This window comes from Engystomops pustulosus, chromosome 8 (assembly GCF_040894005.1).
Source record: "Engystomops pustulosus chromosome 8, aEngPut4.maternal, whole genome shotgun sequence".
NCBI lineage: Eukaryota > Metazoa > Chordata > Amphibia > Anura > Leptodactylidae > Engystomops > Engystomops pustulosus.
In genome coordinates, this window is record NC_092418.1 from 25,875,810 (window position 1) to 25,893,783 (window position 17,974).

A 17,974-nucleotide genomic window follows, 5' to 3' on the forward strand; every position below is an offset into this window, starting at 1 on the left:
AGTCAGCCGGGGCCCGCGGTACCGGAGTGGCTGGCGGTTGCGGCCTAAGCACGCTTGTGTCACGGTGCTTGGTACGGGGTAACCGGAGGGCTGTCCTACAGCCTGGCAGGTCTCCAGCAGGGTGGTGTTGGCAAGAAAAGATGAGGGAGCGGCTGCTATAGCGGATCTCCCTGGGGCAACCCCTTAATGTCCCGAGTGTGAGTCTCTGTGTGGTGGACAGGGTGCCGGTGATGATGGGAGTTGTAGTAGCAGGGACCAGACGGAGGCAGAGGTTGAAGAAAACAACTTACAGTTCTTTATTGGAACCGCAGGAACTTCAGCAAACGTGCCTTTAACAGGTAGATGGAGTACTGGAGAGGTATTTGGAGGGAGCCGCAGGATGTAGGTCACCAGCCTGGATGCAAGGGCAGGCTGGGAGGCAGCTGTGTCCTTAGAGGAGGCTTCAGCTCGGTCCTGGATCTCTTCAGGTATCACCCTTGAAGGTAGGAATGATACCCCTTTTCCTCACTACACTACCTCTAGTCTTAGCTTCCACTTCAGGCAGGGGCTAGGCTCTTCCTGCACTGGTCTGGTATGCTAGAGTCTCTGAGCTGCTGCTCAGCTAACTACTCTATGCTTGTGTCCTGCAGACCCAGAGGGCCTGACTAGGACCGGTCTCTCTCCTGAGAGAGATTTCTCTCTTTCTCCTCTAGAACATTCCAGGCTAGGGGGTTTTATTACCTCCCTTTGGTCAGGTGGTGGCTGCTCCTCCAATTACCTCTCAGTGCACAGAGACAGGATGTAACACAGACATTGGTTGACATAATTACATCACAAATTAACATCTGCCTTGCCAGGCAGGATTAACCACTGCAATTTCCCCTTGATCCTATAAGGACCATGTAGTGTAATGTGGTGTTACCTACAGGTGGGACGTATTCGCAAGCACTACCTCGCCATTGCATCGGCGAGGGTGTTGCATACCCCGGGGGCAATTGAAAGAGCCGCCCTCGGCTCGACTACCGATGTTTTGGGGCACAGAGGGGGCTAAGGCACTTCTGGGAAGTGCAGGCTATGTGAGGTGTAGGGACAAACCGCCCATGGTCCTGGAGACAGGCACCTGGGTTGGTGTCGGACTAAGACAAAAACATATAGCTGTATGACAGTTGGTCGCTGACGCCATTAAACCGAACTGTACAGTAGGAAAGGTGTGGTGTCATGTCCTGTAATCCACTCCTTGCACCAAGGCCTGTATATTTGTTTGATCAACGCTTCTTCCCTGGCGGCAATTATATGGTGTCTATCTGCATTGCATGAGCATATGCGACACGAGTACCTCCTGACTGACAACCTTACCCCTGTATGAGTGGCATCCAGGTGCTATCTGTGTAACACCCCCGGTCCCCTAAAGACCCGCAGTTTACGGACTACCCCCATGTGCAAACCTCGGTTTGAGGGATCAGGTAGCGGTCAGTGTTTTACATAGAAAGACGGTCCGACACAGCCACACTACAACCTGAAAAGCCTATGAAAGGGTTAATGCAGACTACTGGCAGATATGACAGTGTGCAAACATGTTAGCAAAATCACATTGGCTTAGCAGCCCAATGGGTACACATCTTATAACATAACGTTACAGATAGATAGGCTACTCAGAGTAGCACGGTAGCAAATGTCTCTTTTCCTGAAAAGGAAAGGCATAAAAAGTGCAAACAGAATGTCCGTACCTAAAAAGGAAGGCATTAAGTGCAAAATGATAATAAATTACATTGCCACTTTTCCTGGAGGTCGGCAAAAGTCTCTCAGAAGGTCTCTACTGACAAAGTCCATCTTCTGGGTACAGCCCTTGATGTGGGGAAAAGTGCAATGAAGAAGCAAAGGGTCTCCTCTATGTGTAGAGGGACAGAGTCCTTTGAAGAAATTCTCTGCTGTGGCAGAGAAAGGGTGCTATCATAGCACAGGCCAATAATCAGTTCAAGGTATGTCTCTTGACTGAGATAAATAGGGGTGAGAGTCTCAGGAAAGTCTCTGGCTCTTTGGGGTAAGGACAGAAATATACAATATGTACATAGTACAGTACCTGAAGCGGGCTACAGCCCTTCAGGGGTTAGTCTGCATCTTCGCTGGGTTCAGCAGGGACAGGATCCAAGGTCAGCAGGGGATCCTGTGCATCCTCAGCGGGAGTAGGTGCCGGCTGGGGACACCCGGTGGCAGCAGTGGGTACTGCAGGTGCAGTAACATCCTCCGGACCTTCAGGGGGAGACGCGCTGTCGCCCGGGGTGTCGGCTGTTCCAGCCGGGGGCTCAACTGAGCCAGGGACCACAGAGGGGTCCAGGAAGAAATAAACAGAGTCCAGCGGCCGTGCCGCGGCTCCTTCCAGCTCCGGTTCTTCCGGGGCCGGGTCATCACCCCATTGGTAACCGGCAAGGGGAGATGCGGGCCTAGATGGAACCTCCGGACAAGGTTCACTAGCCGGGATGTCTTCTCCCACAGAAGAGCCGTGGGACCTGGCAATGCTCCCGGCAGGGGAACCGGTGGGGGTGGCGCCCTGTATCATGCCCGGCCCATGGATGGCAATGGGACCCGTACTCACAATTACTGTGGATGGGGCATTCACGTGGGTCACCGCCCGGGGACTTGCAGCCGAGGAGGAAGAGGTGTTCGGAGACTCCGGCCACTCGTCGTCCTCATACCAGTCGTCCTGCGGGAAGTAGCGGTCCTCGTCGGAGTCGGGGATCCGGATCACGCCAGCCGCCCAGGGTCCTCGAGGTCCTTCCTGCAGGGAGAACTCGATGCACTCTCCCGGCTTCAGGTTGTGCAGGCTCTCCGGCAGATCAGGTCTCTTGACGGACCGGCGGGGTATAAATACTTCCCGTCCGGTGTAGTCCTGGGTGGCGAAGCCATAGCCCTTCCGCTTGTCGAAGAACCGGACCATGCCGGTGGTGCGATTCTTCTCGACCCAAGCTCCAGCTGTAGATCGGCCGGCCATGTACCGCTGGGCCTCCTTCTCTCTGCGTCGCTGGTCCAAGACAGCGTCTCGGAGTCGCCGACGGGCGGCCTCACCTCGGCCTTGAGGCTGCGGAGGTTTCGGTGCTGGGGCTCGTGGCTCCGGTTCAGGCTCGGATCTCCTTGGACGACAGGTAGGTGCCGGAACAGGAGCAGGAACCACCGGAGGGTCAGGAACCACTACAGCGGGGCTAGCAGGCCGCGCGGCAGGAGTAGTAGGCCTCGGAGCAGGTGGAGCGGCAACACTAGGCCCGGCGTTGGCTCAGTAGGAGTCGGGGCCTCCCCACGTGGCGCCTCCACGTGGACCCGCGGTACCGGAATGGTAGCCGGGATAGGGACGAGGAACCGCCCGGGTGGGATTTGGTACTGCGTCACCGTTTGGTAGCATGTCCTGGTGACGAAGGCCCGAGTCAAACCTCGGTGCAGCCGATGTCCAGCGGAGGGTCTTCGGACAGGCTGCGCAGAGACCACCACCATAGTCTCTAGGACCTCGTAAAAGTCCGGACGCTCCACAGGAGGGAGAGGCGGAGGACCCCACATGGCGTTGTCCTCTCTGTCCAAAGTCCACTCCAGTTCTGGCGCTTCTCTGAGGCAGGGCAGGAAGTCCGCCTCGAGCCAGTGGGAGGAGTCCGAGTCCTTCCCGCCAAGAGCTGTGGCGGGCTCTAATTTTTCCTGCGCCACAGGAGGCGGGGTTCGCGCCCTTCGCGCGTGGGTGGAGCTTGATGCGTCACCTGGGTTTCCCGCCAGTGAAGGTTTTGGCGGGCTTGAATTATTTGCTGCGCCACAGTTCCTGAGGTAAAAATCTTCGGGCGCGGCAGCGCCGGATGTAGCAGAGTTGGTACAGTTCTTGCCAGGATTAACCTCTGGAGTGCTGGAGCGGCGCTCTACAGCACGTGGCAGCAGTATAACACAGTTCATTCCAGAAACACACAAGTCCTTGGGCCTAAACCCGGATGGCAGCAGGGTTAGGCAGCACAGTCTTTTTAATAAAGGAAAGTCTTTAATGCCGTAATAAGGCACAGAAGTATATATCCTGTTCGTGACGCCACTTGCAAACATCCCCCACCGGGGCCTAGCCCTTGAGGTGAGGCCTGGAGTCAGCCGGGGCCCGCGGTACCGGAGTGGCTGGCGGTTGCGGCCTAAGCACGCTTGTGTCACGGTGCTTGGTACGGGGTAACCGGAGGGCTGTCCTACAGCCTGGCAGGTCTCCAGCAGGGTGGTGTTGGCAAGAAAAGATGAGGGAGCGGCTGCTATAGCGGATCTCCCTGGGGCAACCCCTTAATGTCCCGAGTGTGAGTCTCTGTGTGGTGGACAGGGTGCCGGTGATGATGGGAGTTGTAGTAGCAGGGACCAGACGGAGGCAGAGGTTGAAGAAAACAACTTACAGTTCTTTATTGGAACCGCAGGAACTTCAGCAAACGTGCCTTTAACAGGTAGATGGAGTACTGGAGAGGTATTTGGAGGGAGCCGCAGGATGTAGGTCACCAGCCTGGATGCAAGGGCAGGCTGGGAGGCAGCTGTGTCCTTAGAGGAGGCTTCAGCTCGGTCCTGGATCTCTTCAGGTATCACCCTTGAAGGTAGGAATGATACCCCTTTTCCTCACTACACTACCTCTAGTCTTAGCTTCCACTTCAGGCAGGGGCTAGGCTCTTCCTGCACTGGTCTGGTATGCTAGAGTCTCTGAGCTGCTGCTCAGCTAACTACTCTATGCTTGTGTCCTGCAGACCCAGAGGGCCTGACTAGGACCGGTCTCTCTCCTGAGAGAGATTTCTCTCTTTCTCCTCTAGAACATTCCAGGCTAGGGGGTTTTATTACCTCCCTTTGGTCAGGTGGTGGCTGCTCCTCCAATTACCTCTCAGTGCACAGAGACAGGATGTAACACAGACATTGGTTGACATAATTACATCACAAATTAACATCTGCCTTGCCAGGCAGGATTAACCACTGCAATTTCCCCTTGATCCTATAAGGACCATGTAGTGTAATGTGGTGTTACCTACAGGTGGGACGTATTCGCAAGCACTACCTCGCCATTGCATCGGCGAGGGTGTTGCAAAACACTGTAGGATTATAGGTTGGACTTGATGGACTTGTATCTTTGTTCCCCCATATCTTCCATGACTTTGTTTGTTGGTGGACCCAACGAACCTCTAATGAGAGAAGCCATAGTACCACCCAAAAGACTTTTACATGCTCTTCACCTACAAGTCCAACATACGCATCATATATGGGATTTTGTTCAATCATCTGTCCCTATTAGGACAACTAAGAGTCCTACAGACATATAACTTGTATCTCTGTGAAGATCATTAAACACAGACGCTATACAACTCCTAAAGCTCTACGTTGTATCCAGCACAGACAACAGTAAAAAGAACATGTCATCGCCAGACCTTGTTAGCAAAGAGCCTTCATTCCTACAGATGCCTTCTAACTTATTCTGCCACTTATAAAGAACTCGGCTCATCAGTAACTCGTGAAGATAAATAATTCACTTGCTGCCGGCTTGTAAAATATTTTTAGACATAAGAAGATGTATAACTTCAAAAAGTGCACGTGACACCAGAGCGAGACACCATCCAGGGGAAGGCTGTGAATGCGCAGAGACTCGGAGGCTTCTGAGGCAGGGATCTTGATGAACTGTACGGCAGATATGAGTCTATTTTTGGCATGATGGTTTTTTTTTCGGATGGCGTCATAAATGTACACTGCGCTGTCAAAAATGTTGAGTAGAGAAAAAGCGTCATAAATCTAGACAGGGAATCAGAGAATTGGTGTACAAATCAGAACAAGGAATATGTTCTTTCATTTTTGGCTTTATACAGAGATGAAAACATGCATTGTAATGGATCAGGATGGAGGCAAACTTGTAGCAAACCACCCAACTTTCAAGAATCTTTACTCCACACCTATCTGCTTCTCACTAGTGTGTCCATACAGTATAATACCCATCTTAGGTCTCATTCACATGGTCATGTGCTTGTCTGAACCGATTCCCAAGCACTCACCCTTTCCATTGAAAGCCAAGCGGCTATGCCACAAATTGAGCACAGGATAGGACATGTCCTATATTTTGCGGACTTTGGCGCCCATACTATTTGTGCAGCCAGATCACGGTCACAATTATGAATTGTGAATGGGGCCTTAGTACAAGGCCTAATGCACATGTCTTTGGGGGCCCTGAGCTAAACTTACAGACTGCGGTTAGCTCGCGACCCCCGTATATGGCTATTGTGCACGGTATGGTAAGGCACAGTGGGGGAAATTTACTAAGGGCCCGAATCGCGTTTTTCTGATGGGTTATCCGAAAATTTGCCCAATTTTCCCTGAATTGCCCCGGGATTTTGGCGCGCACGATCGGATTGTGGCGCATCGGCGCTGGCATGCACGCGACAGAAATGAGGGGGCGTGGCTGTATGAAAACCCGACGGATTCTGAAAAACCGCCGCATTTTTTTTAAAAAAAAGTGTCGCTTGACACGCGCTTACCTGCACCCACGATAGGACGGTGAACTTCAGTGCATTCCGATGAACTTCGGCGCAGCGGCGACACCTGGTGGACGTCGGAGGAACTACCTTAGTGAATCCCGGCAGAACCCGAATCCTCCGCAGAGAACGCACCGCTGGATCGCGAATGGACCGGGTAAGTAAATCTGCCCCAGTATATGCACCATGTCTCACCACACTGTGAGCGAGCTGAGCAGCCATGCTACATATTATGGAGAATATTCCTGTCCGCCAATGTCCACCTGTGCAATATGTCCTGCAAACGGTTGTGGCAACGCTCATGTGCATGTAGTCTTATGCAGCTTTTAAAAGCCCCCCACTATGTAATGCCCCATATAATGGCCATACATAACATAATAACCCCTTCCTGTGAAACTTCACCCTTTCTGTGGTCCCCACTTTATAATTCCTCTTCTCCCGTGACCATCCCCTAAACTGTACAATGCCCCCTAATGTGACCCATTAACAAACAATGACCCCCTTCCTAAAGCACCTCAACTTATAATACCCCACTTTTCCCTTTTCCCACTAATTATTCCCCACTTTTATAACACCCTCATTTGTGTATCCCCTTTCTTGTATTGACCCATTTTCCTCTGTCCCCTTTTAAAATAGGGTAAAAAAATAGCATTCCAGTTCCAGCAGCAAAATGCTGGAGCAGGGAGCCGATGGTTTCTTACTTCACCATTGCATTTATTTCTATCTGCAGTCAGAAAAAGGGTATAAGAGGTTACAGCCACTTCCTGGGTTGGTACATGGAGTTATGGAAAGGGGGAGCCCCCACAACAGAATTGGGGAGGATACATTCATTATCAGACATGACTGAGAGCATGGCAACCAATCAGAGCTCAGCTTTGATTTTCCTAAAGAAATGTATAAAATTAAAGCTGAGTTCTGATTGAACTGAAACAGTTTTACCTCAGACACGTCAGATAAATCTCCATTGCTTTTAAGAAAAGAGTAAGCTGCTGTCCACTCTGATTGTGCAACATCCCCCACCGGGGCCTAGCCTTTTTTCGTGGCTTAGCGAAAGCCATATTCCTGGGTACCTGAGTGGCTGGCTGAGCGCGGCCTAACGCTTGTCTTCGGTCAGGGTGCTGGGTACAGAGGCCTTGTCAATAGCCTTGTTGGAAGGTACAAGAAATGGAGGCAAAGGATGTAGGCTTCACCCTGGTTCAACGCCGATGTAGTTATGGGATGGTGGGGAATGGGGTGCCTGTGGTGGTAACAGCCTTGGACAGGGATCATTCAGAGGCAGAGTTTGTAAAGCATTCAACCAGGAGCTCACAGCCTGGTAAAGATAGCTTCGGGCAGGAGAGCATAGTTGACTGCTTTAGAAGTAGGATAAGACAAACTCCAGAAGGTGGATGTCTGCCTAGGCCTGGTCTCCAGACAGGCCAAGTGCGTCCGTGCAGCGTGCCGCAGATACATGTGCTTTTAGGAAGCTCTCTTGAAGAAGACTTGGAACTTTCCAGCCACAAGGTGTTTTATAAACTCCCATTGTGAGGTGGCAATCCTGTTATCCAACCAGCTCTCATTTTGCATTCCAACCATAACAGTAAATCTGATTGGTCAGCACTGATACATTCATACATTGATAAAATGTGCACAACAATGGCTACGTGAAAATCCCTAAGATACGAAAAACATCACATATCGGGAAAACCTAACAACATTGATCTGTCCAGTCAAAATCATCAGTTTGGTCCAACATTTGTCTGATCTGTATGGCTAAAGCTTAACACAAGGGGTTAAGAGTTTGGGCTTGCCAGCATTTCTCAGCACGACATCTTGTAAGATCCTGGCAGGCTGAACGCTGCGCTGTAGGTTTATTTTATTTCCAGCAATAGAAGAAGGCGCTGGCGACACATTTACTGCTCATCTCCTGGAGAAGCTCCTCCCCTGCAGCTGTTATAAGGAAACGGCATTAAAGGGATTGTCTAGTCCTATCCGCATACAGCTCAATCATATATATTTGTTCTGCAGCTGTCAAATATACTTTCTCTTGTAATTCGTCATTTGTATCAAGCCCGATGCAAACCTGAGATTAACTTTAAACCCAGGACGAGCCCCTAAATTAGACAGGATCACCCATGATCAGGGCCTACACTATGAATTTTGTGGCCCTTGACTGGTAAATTGTGCGCCCCCCACCCACCATCAAGCACTTTAGTTTCCCATCTGATTCTTCTACACCATATCATAAACATATGTGTATGACTATTATCAGACCGGGGCCTTACCGAGACACCCCCAAACTTCTAGAGTTTTTTAATGATCGTTGTATCATATCATAGCAAAAGTTTAGAAAAAGACATTGGTCCATCAAGTCCAACCTATACATTATATAGAAGACAAAAACCCTACAAGGCTGATGCCGATTGGCCCCAATATGTCAGAATAATTCCCTGGATCAACAGAAACTACTAACAAAAAGTTTTATTCCCATACATGTGACATTATTGTTCTCCAGTAAGACATCCAGGCCCCTCCTAAATTATCAGCCATCACAATACGTGTGACAGAGAGGTCCTTAGTTATGTAATGTTCAGAGACAGGGCCCAATTAACGGTATTGGGACCCCTGGACGCAAACTGGTGGGGGCCCTCCTGATAATTTTTTTCCAGTAAAGTAAATGTTGCTAGTAATATATACACCCCGGTAATGGATATATTCAGCTCCAAGTATACAGCGCCACCCCTAGCAACACACACACATATATATATATATGTATATACACTCACCAGCCACTTTATTAGGTACACCATGCTAGTAACGGGGTTGGACCCCCTTTTGCCTTCAGAACTGCCTCAATTCTTCGTGGCATAGATACAACAAGGTGCTGGAAGCTCCTCAGAGATTTTGGTCCATATTGACATGATGGCATCACACAGTTGCCGCAGATTTGTCGGCTGCACATCCATGATGCGAATCTCCCGTTCCACCACATCCCAAAGATGCTCTATTGGATTGAGATCTGGTGACTGTGGAGGCCATTTGAGTCCAGTGACCTCATTGTCATGTTCAAGAAACCAGTCTGAGATAATTCCAGCTTTATGACATGGCACATTATCCTGCTGAAAGTAGCCATCAGATGTTACAGGGTACATTGTGCTCATAAAGGGATGGACATGGTCAGCAACAATACTCAGGTAGGCTGTGGCGGTGCAACGATGCTCAATTGGTACCAAGGGGCCCAAAGAGTGCCAAGAAAATATTCCCCACACCATGACACCACCAGCCTGGACCGTTGATACAAGGCAGGATGGATCCATGCTTTCATGTTGTTGACGCCAAATTCTGACCCTACCATCCGATTGTCGCAGCAGAAATCGAGACTCATCAGACCAGGCAACGTTTTTCCAATCTTCTACTGTCCAATTTCGATGAGCTTGTGCAAATTGTAGCCTCAGTTTCCTGTTCTTAGCTGAAAGGAGTGGCACCCGGTGTGGTCTTCTGCTGCTGTAGCCCATCTGCCTCAAAGTTCGACGTACTGTGCTTTCAGAGATGCTCTTCTGCCTACCTTGGTTGTAACGGATGGCGATTTGAGTCACTGTTGCCTTTCTATAAGCTCAAACCAGTCTGCCCATTCTCCTCTGACCTCTGGCATCAACAAGGCATTGCCGCCCACAGAACTGCCGCTCACTGGATGTTTTTTCTTTTTCGGACCATTCTCTGTAAACCCTAGAGATGGTTGTGCGTGAAAATCCCAGTAGATCAGCAGTTTCTGAAATACTCAGACCAGCCCTTCTGGCACCAACAACCATGCCACGTTCAAAGGCATCAAATCACCTTTCTTCCCCATACTGATACTCGGTTTGAACTGCAGGAGATTGTCTTGACCATGTCTACATGCTTAAATGCACTGAGTTGCCGCCATGTGATTGGCTGATTAGAAATTAAGTGTACGAGCAGTTGGACAGGTGTACCTAATAAAGTGGCCGGTGAGTGTATATATATATATTTATATATATACTGTGTATATATACCATGTATACTCGTGTATAAGGCAAATTTTTCAGCACAAAAATTGTCCTGAAAAATCTCACCTCAGCTTACACATATTATTAAAAAAAAAACTTACATACTCACCTTCCAGCGCCCCCACTGCCGGCCAGCGCACACTATAGCATCATCAGCAGTCGCATCATAGTGTGCACCGGCCGGCAAAGCGCATGGACGTGGCTCTGCTAGCTGTTACAGCCGACAGAAGAGGAGCTGAAGGGACCGGATAATCACAGAGAAGACAGAAGAGGAGCCACGTCGAACATCGGGGGCGCCCAAAGGTGAGTATGTAAGTTTATTTTGTTTGCTGGGCAAACTGGCTGTATACTAAAGGGGACTGGCTGGCTGTATACTACATGGGGCTGGCTGGCTGAATACTAAAGGGGGCTGTATACTACATGGGGCTGGCTGTATACAAAAGGGGGCTGGCTGGGTATATACTAAAGGGGGCTGGCTATATACTACTGTGGGCTTGCTGGCTGTATTCTGGGAGGCTGTGACCAATGCTTATATTCGGCTTATACTCGACACAATTTTTGGTTGTAAAATTAGGGACCTTGGCTTACACTCAGGTCGGCTTATACTCGAGTATATATGGTACATATATACATTATGAAGATACATAGTGCCACCCCCAGTAACACGTACATACAGAGCGCAGCCGTCAATAACAAAAATATATACAGCGCACCCTCAGCAACATACATTATATATATATATATATACAGCACCAACCCCAATAACACATGCATGTATACATATACGGCACCCCCACTAACATGTGTGTATATATATCAATACCTTAATGCGACTATTTTTTACACCAAAAAAGCAGAGAAAAGCCAATGCTAAATACCCCCATAATCTTTTTCTGATCTTCTTCTTGTTAGGAGGACCTGCCCCAGATGGTCATGAGATAATGTTATGTGAAGGTCCTCAAAAAAATTAATACAATGATATTGGGACCATTACATATTGCTACAGTTTTTTAATGTCATTCCCAATAAGGGAATGGGGGGTTAGTGCTCATGTTACGCAGTGCCATGATCTTGTGTTCCAACAAGACCAACAACTGCAGAACCCCTTGTTTACATTGATTTCCTCTCCCTCTAAAAATGAAATAAAAATATAGATGTATCATTTACAATGTGAGCCCCAGGGGGCACATTATAATAATCCTCAAATTAGTGGGGAAAACCAAAAAAAATCAAAAATTTGCATAACTAAGTTTTAGCAGTTATCACAGCGTCATCTGGAGGCTACAGGAAGGTACTGCGATTAAAAAATAAATAAATAAATGTTGAGGTTGAGCTACAAAAAAATATCTATGGACTTGTTATGTAGAGTTGTATACAATCTATGGAACGGGTGGGTCTTTTAGGGTAACAGACCGGGGAAACATCATGGCACATAGACAATGGTGCGGTGGGAGTATCGAAGTCCCAGATGACTGAGCTGTCATTTCTTCTGGTTTTTTGACCCCGGTGAAAACTTTCTGTTACCAGATAAACACTTCTCAAGGGTCAATTAAGACGTCTGGGGATGATTAGAGTCTGCCACTGATGAAACTGAGATGCAATTAGCAAATTAAAAAAAAATCCTTTGATTAGTACTCAGCATAATTCCTTCCAATTATTCAAAGTTCATGACTACAGGGGGTGAGACGTTTCCAGGAAAGTATATTTATATCTTTATTTCTCATCACCAGCTCCGAATATTGTCAGTCGCACAGATCTGAACTTGTTAAGTTACTTCTGAGGTCGTAGGTTACGACCCCATAGAGGAGGCAAATTGGTGTCACTAATTTGTAGAAAGGGTCTTAGTCTCTCCATCACATGGATGACGGGTACCAATTTGTCCTCTGAATTGGGCACTGGGTGTATTTGTTCTTTTTTTTATTGCATTTGGCTTAATTATGACTTTGTTGTACTCTTTAATTTCCATGTATTCTGAAGATGTAGGGTTTGTGATCCTAATAGTTAATGGGATCAACAAGAGATGGACAATGGAACCAACTAATGGGATCACATCCAGTGTTGATATGGAGTTTCTTGGGCCCAAAATATAAAATTATTCTGGGGGCTGACCCTTCATCGTCCCCCAGGAAATAGAACCTAGTAGCCTCTACATTAGGTTTTGTATCAAAAAGTTGAAAACAGAGATTGTACAGAGTAGTCTATACACTTGTTATAGAGACTGTACTGGTAATTGCACCAAAGAATGGGTGCCCCATATATTAATGCAATATACAAAACCTATGGTACCCCTCAGAGGGAGGGGAAACAATATGAGGCAAAACGCAGTGTAAAGATTGGTAAAAGAAACAAAATTTTATTATATGTACGGTAAAAACACATAACCAAAATTTGACATTTTATAAAATGAGTTAAACAACAGGGTTACAAAGTTACAGGGTGACCATACAACAGAAAAAGAGAACAGTCATACCCGGACACAGCACATTATACAAAAGGTTGGACAATTTAAATGGGCTGGTATGCAAACAAATTGCAGGTATACTTTAATGGCATAGGTACATGCACATTAAGTAATGGCATAGCAAAGCTCATGCCTGATATGAGTAACGCCATGTGGGGCATGTGATTACCAGTCCTTACCGTATGACTGAGTGGATGTGCAGGGTGTCCGGGGATGACTGCTTGCCCCTATTAGGTTTTGTATCTATAGGGTCCATTACTAGGTTAGAACCTGAGCTCACCGAGGATCCTCAGGTGGGTGATTCGGATATTTATTGGGGCACATTTAATTACGCAGCCGCTGGAGTTCACCGAAAGTACATTGTCCAACAATAATGCACTCTCCCGAGATTCACTGAGATTGTGCGCCCGATATCCTGCATGTGTTGCTTCCCCACTCAGGTCCGACAGAGTTCACCATCTTTTTAGTGGTGCAATGGGCTTGCTACACAATTTGAAAGTGAAATCCCGCGTTCAGTCCTGATCAGTCGGATCATACGGTGGCACGCCCCCTAAATTGTGTCGAATGGAAGCCGGCGCAGCTGCGCCAAAAGAGGACAGGTGCGCCAAAATCCCAGTGCAGACCTGTTCAAGCCATGTAATCCCTGAAAAAGGTTCAAAGTCCGACAAAAGTGGGCAGCGCAACCCTAAGTAAATGAGTCCCATTGAGTCCTAGTTTCAACATGTAGAAAACTGGTTGGATCGGTTGTTGACCGGATTGTATTTAGTTTCCCTAGGCTTCAGTAACCCCAGTCATGTCAGCAGGGAGTGTTGTGAAGCCAAAGACAACAGAGACACTGGAACCAAAATTTGGAGAACAGTAACCCTTCCCCATGGAGTTTTCCAGAATTTTCATGTTTGTGACAATGTAGAGGTGGAGATCCTAATATGTAAAGGGATCAACAGAACCAAGTAATGGGACCACGTCCAGTGTTGGACTGGGGTTCCTTTGGCCCACAAGATAAAATTATTGTGGTGACCAACCCATTATTATTCACCAGGAAATAGAATCTAGTAGCCTCCACATTAGATAGTTAACTGTTGTATCTGTGGGGTTCAGTATTGGGCTAGAGCCTGGGCCCACTGAAGCATCCTCTTGTTGGCCATTCTCACTCTTATTACGTCCTACTTCCAACATGTAGAGAACTGCTTGGATCAGTTGTTGATCAGATTGTATCAAGATTCCCAATATTTTAACAGCATTGCAGATATGTAATAGGATCAACAAAAGAGGGACAAAAGAATCAAGTACTTGGATAATGTCCAATGTTGGTCTGGTGTCCCTTGGAGTTCCAGGGGCTTTCATTAATTCTGGAAACCCTACAAAAACAGGGCTGGGGAAAATAGAGAATTTAGCCTGCTTCAGATCCCAGTTCCTGTAACACGGCGATCCTTAGTTCCTCATCTAGATTGGAAATGTTAAGGATCACGAGACCTACAGAGGCCTCATTGGTGCCACTTACGTCAGCGGAGAGTGTTGTGAAGCTAAAAAACACAGAGACACTGGAACCAAAATCTGAAGAACAGTACCCCTTCCCCGTGGAGTTTTCCAGAATTACTTCTTAAATTTACCATATAATTATGCAGCATTTGAGTGGTGTTAGTGGGACCTGCAATTTTCATATATTATTTAAAGAAGTCATATTGATTAATATTTTCAGTAGACTACCTTTATTATCGTATTTTTAAACCCCTACAAGTTTATTGAAATTCTTCCTGATTAAAAACATCCAATCTTTTTGATTCTACAGCTCCTATGCAGACCTATGGGGCTCTATGGTAACAGACTACAAACAAACGATGTGTAGTCCTATCTGTGGTCATATTACATTGTGGATGTACACAGGAAGGAGAGGGGTGTGGTTGTAGAATCAGACTACAAAGAGTTACTACAGAAACACCTAGGTGCGCATTTGAAAATCCACAAAATAAGTGGAATTTTTTCATTAAAAAAGTTGTGTTCTTTTTTAGTTGTGAGTAGAGATGAGCGGGCCCGACATTCCCGTCCAGGGTTTGGGTTCGGCCGCCGACCTGGACATATTGCCGGATTGGCTTTCAAACAGCAAATCTGGCAAATTGACCCCTTTAACAACTAGCCCTAGCTATGATTGGCAAAGGGGAAATTCGATGGATAGTTGTTAGCGGCGTCAATTTGCCATATTGGCCAATAGTGTCTGGACACTGTTGATGTCATTGAGGTTTGTGAACATCTAAAAAGTGTCCTCCTTAATAGGCTTCTTGAATATTGGCAGTCTATATCTGCTTATTCACGGATTATTAAGCATAATACAACAATTTAGGTTAAACAAAACATACGTCAACCATCTGTTATGATTACAAATGCCTATAGAAATGGAGCACTATGGGGAAGCCTGCGAGCCAGGATCTCAGCATAATCTTGTAGCCTAAGGGAAACCAAAGATGATTGACAAGGTGGCAGTAAATGAAGATTGAGATTCTGTGATGGAGAGATAAGGTGTGCTGAGAAATAAGAAATTTTTATTGTACTGAAGATACTATGTTAAATTGATCAAGCATATGTATAAAAGAAGGGACAAGCGTTCGGACGCTAGCACCGCCCCGGAAGAAGCCTTGGAGGTGAAACCCTGGGTCGGGCAGCTTGGTTGAACTAGCGTCCCGCTATTAACTTTTATGCGCAATTTTACTTATGTTTGTGAGTATGTTCTTTAATAATTTCTTAACCTGTTGAAACACACTACACCATCTGCCTGTATGTTCCTCGTAGCAATATCGTCTGATAAGAATCAGTTAAGAGACGAAAGGGGAATAAACGCGGTGGTGCTGGTCTGAACTGAGGCATAATTTCATCAGAAGGATCTGTCATTGTTAATGCTGGATTTCAACAAATGGATATCTAACACTATAGGACAGTGATGGAGAACCTTTTGGAGACCGAGTGCCCAAACTACAACCAAAATCCACTTATTTACCATGAAGTGCCAACATGGCATTTCAAGCAGTAACTTATTGCTACCTGTTCTTCAACATCATTCAATTGCATTAGCCCACTGAGGCCACCAATACAGTTGAAAGAAGGAGGGCAAATTCAGACCTTCATTGTAGCTTCTCTCCAGGAACAATGGTGGGTCCAGCAGGAGGACCTCCAAAGACAATGCAGTTCTGTCAACACCTTCTCACTTTTCCTGCAGTTTCAAACAGCCAGTAAAGTGTTGCTTTAAAATAGCAATGAGAGCAGCATCTCTTAAGTTGCTAAAGACTGCAGGAAAACTGCAGGTTTGGTGGATGTCCTGTTTGGTGAAATTGGGACGATGGCCTGAGTGCCTACAGAAAGGGCTCCGAGTGCCACCTCTGGCACCCGTGCCATAGGTTCGCCACCACTGCTATAGGAGAAGAATTAGAAGAATTTTGGAGCTCCGGCTAGAAGAAAAATTATGTTCTCAAAATATTGCTTCATCATTGCAGGGGGTGCCAGATTCATGAAGATCACCATAAATCCTGAATCTAGCGCCCCCTGCACACTATACAGGCAAACTGCACATAGTACAGACTGCACTGTTCTTGATAAATGCGTTCCTTGTTCGGAAACATTGGGCCAACTTCAAGAAGTGATTGTCGTATAGATAATTCCTCCAACTACATTGGATAATTTAGGCCCTTACGATGTATCTCAGCAAGTTAAAAGAAAATGATCTTCTCAAGTCATCTCTAGGTGAAGATCAACCGATCAACAAGTTGATATGAAGGATATATTCATGAGAATGGAAGATCTTCAGAAGCGTCATATCCAATAGGAACTTTGGATGGTGGAGGGCTTGGGACACATCTCCTGCGTTCCTTTCCTATGGGAAAATTGACCTGCAGTATCCATTAAAAGTGGTTGTGTGACAATTCCTTGAAATATATAATTAGGAGCAGTGATGTGCAGAAATGGTCTGGATGATGTGGACCTCTAGGTGACATGGAGGCAGAAATAATCAGGAAGAGAAGAGGTAGGGGGACACCACTTTTAGGTTAGAAGCACATCTGGCTGCATTGGTCAACCTGAAAGAGAAGACAAGGTGACACAAGACATCTTATTCCCTGTCAGCTTCTGTCTGCGTTAATGAAATCTTCTTCTTTGTTCCTCAGCCTGTATCTTGTGTCTCCATCTGCACTAGATAAGATTCAATTTTCAGTAAAACGGTGTTAAGGTCTGATTTGGTAAAAGAGATCTTCACGCGGTTATATTCTTTGCTTAGCTCCTGAAGCCCCATGGGTCCGTAGACCCGGGCAGTGGACTCCTGGACTGATGTGGTTAAAGCTTTGTTTATTAAAAAGTCAAACTGTTCGGTGATTCCAAGTGACAGAAAACTATTCGAGAGGAGCCATCATCTGTGAAATGGAACCGCGAGCTGTGAGGTAGAGTCAGGCCACGCCGAGGAGAACCCAGATTGGAAAGGTCAGACGTCTAGCACGAGGATGAAATTAACTTACGAAGCCTTGATAGCTCTAAAAAAAGGAATGACAGTAAAAATGTGGACAATCTCAAGAAGAAGAAGAACGCTCTTTTTGTTTAAAAAAAATTATCTAATGTCAAGTCAGATGCAGAATATTTAAAAAAAAAAGAAAAAAAAAAAAAAGATAAACAATCGTAGGTTCTCCGGTTGGACAATCCACCCAGCAAAAAGTTGATGACAAGATGTCCAGTTGCTAAAATCTCTAGAGGAATCTGGTGTTCAAATAGGTTTTCCTGTTTTCCATATTTTTATCAGTATCAGATTGTTAGGGGTCCAACTGACACAACCCAGCGGAGCCAGGAACGGGAAATTGTAGTAAAGTACCGTATACACTCAAGTATAAGCCGAGTTTTTCAACACGGCTTATACACGAGTCAATAAAAAAAATATTAACTCTGTACTGGACTCATCTTTCCTCCTTTGCAAACTTAGTCTGAGGTGCCGGTGGCGCACACAGAATGATGTGGGCAAGCAGCTGACGCCGTAGTTTGTGTGTCGGCAGCACACAGGGACCTAAAGAAAG